The sequence below is a fragment of the Microtus pennsylvanicus genome, chromosome 22 (genome assembly GCF_037038515.1).
Source record: "Microtus pennsylvanicus isolate mMicPen1 chromosome 22, mMicPen1.hap1, whole genome shotgun sequence".
Lineage (NCBI taxonomy): Eukaryota > Metazoa > Chordata > Mammalia > Rodentia > Cricetidae > Microtus > Microtus pennsylvanicus.
Window position 1 is genome coordinate 7359014 of NC_134600.1, and position 9030 is coordinate 7368043.

The following is a 9030-nucleotide window of genomic DNA, read 5'->3' on the forward strand; positions in this document are numbered from 1 at the left end:
CATCCCCTACCTGAGTATTAATTTCTCTTATACAGGTGACAATGACTTAATTCCATCATTTGTGTCTCTTTTTCTACTTGATTTGATGATATCTCCTGCCATCTACTGATAGGTAAAAATGATATTTAAAAAAACCTTTTCTGAATCATACTATCGTTATGCATAGATGACCACTTGCCAGCTTCCATATTTAAATATGGGAAAGTAATCTACCACATCAAGATTTTCCATCCAACGGAAAATCTTCGCTTGTCCTCTGCCTTACTAAGAAGCACTACAGTCTGGGAGAAATAGAATTGGCTACATTAGCTTTAGAGTCAGGCTGGTTTCTGTGCCAACTCACCCAAAAAACATGAAATCTTGCGTTCAGTTTATATTTTTTTTACTCTAAAAAAATAAACGTATTTGGGACAGGGCACGCCTCCTCCCTCTTCCAAGATGTTCTAAGTTTTGCAGGGCATTTGAGCCCTCTATAAATATATAACAAAGAACTTCTCATTCAGAACTTTACAGATAACCCAGTTAAAATTCCAGAGGGCCAACCTTTGGTGGCAGAGTTCCCCCATTGCCCTCTATGGCTCCTCCCATTTGTCTATTCCATCCAACACTGCCTCTGCAATGGCTCTCAGCAACCATCTGCTGATCCTCCTTATGTTGATATGTCGTCTTCCCTGTGAAAGACTTGTCAGTATGCAAAAACTTAGTTTTGAAATGGCATTTAAGGTGCTGACTGTAAATGTCTTCCTCAGCTACCTCTGCCACTGACCACAACTCCCAACTGAGCAATAGATACATTCGATTTGTTTTCTGACCTTTGAAGAACAGCCAGCCACAATGACTCTTTGCTTACCTAAGGGTCACTTGCCTCATAGCTTCAAATGTCCAGGACACCGCAGAGAGCCAAAGACAGACAAGAACAAACCTCAGAGGAATGTTGTCAAGGGTCTCCAACAAGCAGAACTGTGTGTTACCTGCCATGCCTGGCCACCTGCCCATGCGCTTGTCGACAGACTATTTCCTGCCCCCTTCAAAGACACAACTCCTCAATGCAAACTGATTCCAAATCTTATCCAAACTGAATATTTAGGCATTGGGTTAGAGCTGGCAAACTCCACAAGAGAGATTCTGCTGGGAGGTGGGCGGCGATCATGGGAGGTGACAGAGAAACCTCTGACAGTAAACAGAAAAGTGGGCCGTGTAGTTTCTCATCAAAATCTTTTAGAATGGCAAAGAATGGGTCGCTTGTTCTAGAAAGGATACTAGTACCATCTATTGAAGTAATAAATGAACAGAGTTGTTCGTTATGTAAGTTTTAAGCAAGAAAAATTCACTGTGTAGACCTTCTCAATTCTAGATGATCTTAGACAGCATATACTGGCATATGTATACGTATATGTATATCAGTAGCAGATAGTGGAGTCTGACACAGGTAGGCACTTACCTCACCAGGTAAGACACCTCCAGAAACTTCCTACAATGTTAGGCAAGTGTTAGAACTGAATCTGGGGCCTTGTACTTTCTACCACTCACCTATCTCCCTAACGCTCGATTTACATGGTTTGCAGAGTCTTCCTATGTCCCCATGCTCACCTCAAGCCCACAATCCTCCCGCCTCCCCCACCAGAGGACTGTGGTTAAGCAGCTCATATCATCATGTCTGGCTATCCAAAGTTTCCAAAGGCAGAGTGCTTCAACTCAAAGTTATTGATTTCCCAGCAAACTTTCCGCTCTCTCTCCTTTACTTCACGTCCCCTAAACCAGGCGTGTTTCAGAGCATAGATCACTAGCATCCCAAGCCTGGGGCTGTGATGGAACCTCGTGTAAAGATGGCTGGGCAGAACTGACCTCACAAAGTTGCCCTTAAATCTACATACACACAACAACAACACAGAGAAGAAAAGGAGGAGGAGGAAAACTGCATATGCAAAATGAGTTCAAACTCTTCTCTGACTTTGGTCAAAACCATGGTGCCTGCAGAGATTCTGTGGCCCTCTATAAAGTGGCCCCAGCCAGATCACTGCTGTATATGGTAACACATCAAGTCCCAGCTTGACAATTGCCTAGGGATCATACAATGTTGAAGGTGGCCTTCTTCCCTGGAGGCAAAAGCCTGTCCTGTACCCTGCTGTCCTGATTCTGGCAGGGCTCTGGGTTCAAACAGGTGCTGGATCTACAGCCTCTCACGCGTCTTTTGTTTGTCCTGTCCTGTGAACCACAGTGTTTCAAAAGAAGAAGGAGAAGAAGGAGAGGGAGGAGAAGGAGGAGAATGAGGAGGAGGAGGAGGAGGAGAAGGAGGAGGAGGAGAATGACGAGGAGGAGGAGAAGGAGGAGGAGAGGAGGAGGAGGAGGAGAGGAGGAGGAGGAGAAGGAGGAGGAGAAGGAGAAGAAGAGGAGGAGAAGGAGAAGAGGAGGAGGAGAAGAAGGAGAAGAAGGAGAAGAAGAAGAAGAAGAAGAAGAAGAAGAAGAAGAAGAAGAAGAAGAAGAAGAAGAAGAAGAAGAAGAAGAAGAAGAAGAAGAAGAAGAAGAAGAAACAATAACAAGGAACAGATTGCAAGAAAAAATAGGAACCTGCTCCTGCTCCTGCCTCCCTCGGATTTGCCCCTTTACTGTCATGCGCTGGGGTGTGAAGAAGCACAGCTTGGCAGGAATTTGGCCTACTCTGTAAAGGTCATGACAGTTCCCAACAGAAAACGATGACTCATGTTCCATACATCCTGATATTTCAGAGCGTTGGGGGGGGAAATGCAGTCCGCTCCAACACCCCCTTGCTTTCCGTGGTTTCTTGCCAGTTCGCTTGTGAGTTTCACTGCAGAGGGCAGTTCAGCAGTCAAGGTGAGGGAAGCTGCTGACGTGAACAAAAGTTCAACGGCAGGTCACGAGGATGCCGGTCCTCTGTGCTTTGTGTTTATAGACACAGGTTCATCAACACTCAGATTGTTCTCGTGCGAATCTGCAGCTCCGTGTGCACGCATCTTTCAAAGCCGGTTTGGAGGCTGCCTCTCCTCTGGATTCTGCACACACGCATTTGCACGCACACGCCAACCCCAGCTTTGAATTTGTATGGTATTGTCTCCAAACTTGAAACACATCCAGCTTTTGACCTTCACTTCCCTACACTTCAGGAAGCAGGAATTCTCACACCCTCGGGCCTCTTAGTAAAAACAAATCCCTGGGAAACACTTGCCAAAAGGTGCGTGGTGTATGCGTAAAATACTCTCTTCTCACCCAGGTCATACAAGATCACAGTCTAGATCCTGATACGAACACATGGAACAATCGAGCAATACAGCTCCGCGACAGACATATGGCACATGCGCACATGTGATCAGCTCGCCGTCTGCATGTGAGTTCAGGAAACGTGGGCTAAACAGCATCTGCTTCCCATGGGTGCAGAGAAACCCTCAGCCCGACTCTTTCTCCTTCCTCCTATGGTAACACTCAACACTCAGATGCCAAGGCTGGGGGAATTGGCCGTATTTCTCATTCCTTTGTGTCTGGCAGAGAGATGAGGATCCTTGACAAGAGGACAGGCAGGAGAGGGGTGGAGTCCCCACGGGAAAGCCAGCCGGATACTGTTATCAGAGGAAACAGCAATGCATTCTGGGCAAGGGAAATTGGGAGATTAGCTTGAAAGCAAGCAAGTAAGCATCATAACGTCCGAGCTCAGGGAGACCTTCACTGGTTGTTCAGGGTTACAGAGAGGAGCGGGGCACTTAGACACTGTAACGAGCTTTCCTACATATAAGATTACGGCCCTAAAGACAGTAAGGCCCCCACTGTTAAGGACACAGGATAACTTAATGGTCTCCATAGAAAATAAGAGAGTCCCCAAAGATTTTTGTCAATTCTGTGTCAAAAGGAAAACTGAACAAAAAAATTTCTTTTTTGATTTTTTTTTTCAAGACAGGTTTTTCAGTGTAGCTCTCAATGCACTGGAACTTCATTCGGAGAGGAAGCCGGCCTCATACTCAGAGATCTGCCTGCCTCTGCCTCTGCCTCTGCTTCCTGGGACTAAAGGTGTGCACCGCGATGCCTGTCTGAGCAAGCCATTTTAAATTCAGAAAATTATAGAGGCCATGACTGTAGCTCAGTAGTAGATTTACAACCAGGCATATCTGGCCTCAGTTGGTTCCTAGGCTGAACATGGGGAGTCGGGACAGGGGATACACACACACACGGCACAGGAATCCTCCACTCTACAAGAGATGGCTTTTTCTTTTCTCGTGTATATACATTTTGTCGAGACACAGCTGCATTCAGCAGAACAATTTTCCTAGTATAATATAAAAGTCTTTTTACCTCTAAGTCCCACATATTGACTTTAGGTCTGTTGACAGAAACTCTATGGAAAAAGAAAAAAGAATTACATTCTTATTTGGCAACTTCCCAAGCATTTGAATTATAGCTACAGCCTTCTTCCAAAGCACAACACCAATAATAATAATTGACTTTTCTAGGTTGAACAACTCCAGTGTCTTTCAATGGTTTCTAAGGAACTTTGACTGATACATCCCCACCACTTTGACCCTCTTCTGCGGTGGTACTCGCTACACAGAGAACAGGGTAATTATCTTTATATATAAAGATAATCTTCCAGAACGGATTTCCAGAGGCTGAGTTCCACATTGTCAATATCCCTTTAAGAAATCTGATGCCCAAAGTGAAAGACAGCACTCCCGGGCCAGAAAGCAAACGCATGGCATTCAGCTCACTTTAGAGAGAGGCCGCCATATGTCACTAAGCGTTTCAGGATCCGCTGTCATTGAGGAGGAAGCAGGAGACTGCGGGGAGTCAAGACAGAGTCCTGGGTCGGGTTCCAGCATGATTCCATGTGAAGTAAACCCTAAATAAGGAAAACAGCAGAAGCAACATGCGTCTCTTGGCTCTTTAGAAAAAACTCTTCAGCCTGGAAATGCCTTATCATAGTCCCAGCCTACTGTTGCCTCACAGCCCCCAGGGGATCTTCCCTGGAGACCTGTTAGAAGAGGAACCGGCCTTGAAAGAAGGTTCTCGGGCACATCAGAGCTGACCGAAATCAGTTCTGATGTCAGGACTCAGTACATGGTGATTGCAAGGAGGAACAGAGACCAGATGTGCTTGGTCAGCTGCTGCAGCCTACGGTGAAAGCCGCCTCCCAAGGCTCCTGTCCCGAGGGCTTCACCAATCTCCAATATGGGCTTGAGATGGAGAAATGAAGACGAAAGGGCAGGAGCTTGTTATCCAGGCAGGTTTGGGTAACAGGATATCAAGAACACATTTGGCAGATTCAATACATTCTCCCATGGCTACTGGAAAAACACTTTATAAAGTGTCTGAGAGATTATAGGTACTGAAGCCAGGGAATAGTTCACAGTCTCCCGACCTATGGCTGGCAGCCTTCTCTTCCTAAGACACGGATAGGCACACAGGCAGGACAGGGAGTAGCACACACTCAGATCACGTGTGTGTTAACACTCGTCAGTTCAAATCTAAGCCTAATTATTTCCTTTTGGATCTCCTAAGCAATGGCAATCAATTCTCCCCAGTTTGTCTAAAGACTATGCCTAAGCTCCTTACTCTTAATGTTGAGTACAGTGATAAACTGCTTGCTGCGCCTGGAAATGGGACCGCGGAGTGTGCTTCCTCCCTGCTCATCTGTTGGCCGCCCTTTATTTTCTTGGCTGTTTTTGAGCCCTAAGAAAAGTAAACAAACACGTGTCACGGTGGCTCTGGCAGGCACTGTGTACACATCGCTCAGGCGAACCAGCATTTTGATGGCTGGAGGACTTGAGCGACGCAGCCCGGCTACAGATGAAAGGTGTGTCGCCTTCGGATTCTGTCGACGCGTAGACGCTTTCTCCCAGGCATGTTTTAAGAGAGGTCTAGCAAAACTCCTCTTGTCTGACAAGCCAGCCTGCAGCAGAACTTACACTCTCAGGAGGCAACCTACTCCCTGTATGGCGTGAGGAACTGATACCAAAGGCGAAGAACGAAGCGGCGTGCGGATGACGTACGTAAACCTGCCTGCATTTTATGATACATGCTCAATGGAGCCTTGCAGGTCATGAGGGCAAGGATTTTTTTTTAATCTAAGTTTTGCCTGTCATGTTCATTGAGTTCTCCCTAACAGTGCTTAATATATACTTGCTGAATACATAATGAGGCCAGGAATCTCTGCTCCCGCCGCACCCAGCTCTGTGGCTGCATTATTCTAGACACTCCCGACACCATTCTGCGTTGAAACGGTGGGACATAAACAGCAGCAAGCTGACAGACACCAGTCCTCAGAATAATGGAGTGACGGGTCTCAAGGAAGCAGCCTGGGTGGGAGATAATATTTAGACTCCTGCAGGTACAAAACCTCGTGTTGGCATTTTACCACCCGAGAAATCCTTTTCATGTCTTTTCACGTTATGCCAAAGGAGTTCACGAAGAAAGACGGGCTGTGCTCCTCATCAGTGGCATCCTTCTTTGTATCCCCTAGGAATTTAACACCTTAATAACCTTAGCTTGGACGAAGAGGAGTCAAGTCCAGCGTGGCCTGCCTTTTATCTGCACCACCAGCAGCGTTGGTGAGGAGTTCAAAGGATGGGACAAATGAGTTGAGTCCTGCCTCCGATGCAAATCTGCCTTTCTGGATGGAAAGCTGCAAGGCTGCGGCCCCAGCGTAACCAGGGAGAAGAGACTCAAGCTGCAGAGAACACCAGAGAGCGCGGGCTGCAATGAGGAAAGGCGCAGAGCCCAGAGGAGGCCCGCAGCTTCTTCATTGCTACCACCCCGTCTCCCAGATGCGTCTGGGTAGTCCAACAATGGGTGTACCCACAGTCCCAACCTAGTGTTGAGGGTCTAGAGGATTCTTTGGGGGCCATTGGCCATTGGTCTACACTGGAAGCCTGAAGAAACTGGCTTCGGATATCACAGAAGGAAGGCAGCAGATGCAGCAGCAGCAACAGCGGGGTAGATGAGCTGGCCAGGAAGGGAAGCAGGCGAAAGCAAAGCTCCCTTCCTCTATCTTTTATCTGGGCTGCAATGGGAAGGGGATGCGTGCGACGGAAATGGACCTGCCCCCATCTAGGAGAAGTTCTTACATTTACTGCAGAAAACCTCTCCCAGATGTACCCAGCAGCTTGTCCCTCCATCGATTCTACATACACACAAACTGACAGCCAATATATAACATCACAGTATAGTAGGATACAAACAATAGCTGGAAGGTGCCCATCCCTCCCGAATAAGCATTGTGTTCTTCTCACTAATAGGGACATCCCAAGCTTGACCTTACTATTTGCTCATACGTTAAAAGCTACCAGTAAAGTAATGGGGGGGGTAGCAAGTGAGGAGCACAGTCAACACGTGCAGAGATCCGATCCGATTACTACACTGCTTTATTTGACGGGTTCACAATAAGCCTATCGTTGTACCATATTTGAAAAACTAGAGAAATGAGAAAATACTTGTTAGGAGCTTGGGCATCATACACAGGCTCACAGATCAAAGACGTAGAGGCCTGAGTGAAATACTTTTTATCGTTTATACTGCCTTAACCGGAAGGGATAACAGGTTGGGGTAGTGTCCCAACCATCTTTTGACCACCGAGTCGCAGTGAATAAATTTCCAGAGAAATGCGCGCGGCAATGAGGGGAGAAGTTCAGGTGCACCGCAGGCAACGTCCTCTTTTAAGGATTGTTTGAAATCAGCTCTGAGACACAGAGTTCTTCCAGAGCAAGATAAGAGAGATGTTTCCACACATGTGCAGCTGAAAACGAGTGGACCGGAGCCAGCTTCTCTCACCCAGTGAACCTCTCCAAGGGGCAAGCTGGAGCCCTGGGACTGACTCCTCAGACCTTTCCCAGGGAAGCTGAAAGTCCCCAACAGAATCAGCACAGATGGGATCTTGGAAATCAGCCCCAAAGGCGATTCCACTGAATTGTCTTTGTCTCTGAGTCCCTCTCTCATCTTGTCCCAGATGGACGAAGGAAGTCAAGCCTCCCATAAGAAATACCTGCAATATCAGCACTCTCTGGCTTTGCTAGCTGTAGCTTTCTGTTTCGTAGACCTGAACCCCATTGGGATGTCTATAAAAATGGAGAAGAAGATGAAACTCAACTAGTAAATGCCTGCTGCGAAGGCCACTTTTATTTTGAAGTAGCGCTTCAAAATATTGTGGAGTGAGCGCTGGGATGGAGAGTTAGCTTTGTGCCAACACCCTCTACAGGGAGAGTTGCATCTTGGGAGGACTGCACTGGCTGCTTCCAGAGAGCCACGAGGAGGGGATAGAGCAGGGCTTGGGGGTATGTCACCCTGGGCTAAGCTTCCTCTGCTCCCCAATCTGGAAAGTGATTATGAGCATGAAAGACATGATCAACAGGTTGCAGAAACAAATAGCTTGAAGGGTGCATTAGTTCATCTTGTTTAACTTTTTAATACCGCCATGACCTAAGGTATAAAAATTGCCATCTGCATTTTACAACTGAGAAGACTGTGGCTCCGGAAAGATCCATGCCTTTCTTTAGTAGGAGAGAGGGACTTTTTGTGAAATTACCGATGGCTAAGTTTGAGAGTCACTATTTGAAATCGGTCAAGACTCCATATCTTATTTCGTATTTTCTATTTTAAGGAGAGCTTGTAAAAAATTTCTTTAGTTCTGAGACCCACAGAAATCAGGTCTGCCTGATACTGGCACCTTGTGGAGCTGCAATCCAAACACAGGGGACCCTAAACCCAAAGCCTGAAGCCTTCTGAGAGTCTCTTGAAAACTCCCCATGGTCTCCTCTCCTTGGAGCAATCTGCGACAGGCAAAATCCTGTCCCCCTCAAAACCCACAACCCTCACTCAATGTGGTTGAATTTGGAGGTTGAACCTCTAAGCGATAATTGCTGTAGAATGAGGTCCGAGTCATTTACCCTGAAATGAGGCTCTAATCTAACAGAATCAACAAGCTCGTAGAACAGGGAAGAGGAGGGGCATTTTCCATGTGTGTCCACCTGGAAAGAAAGGGTCCTGCAGTCAGAGAAAGAAGGAGGCTGCTATAGGCAAGCATGAGAATCAAGC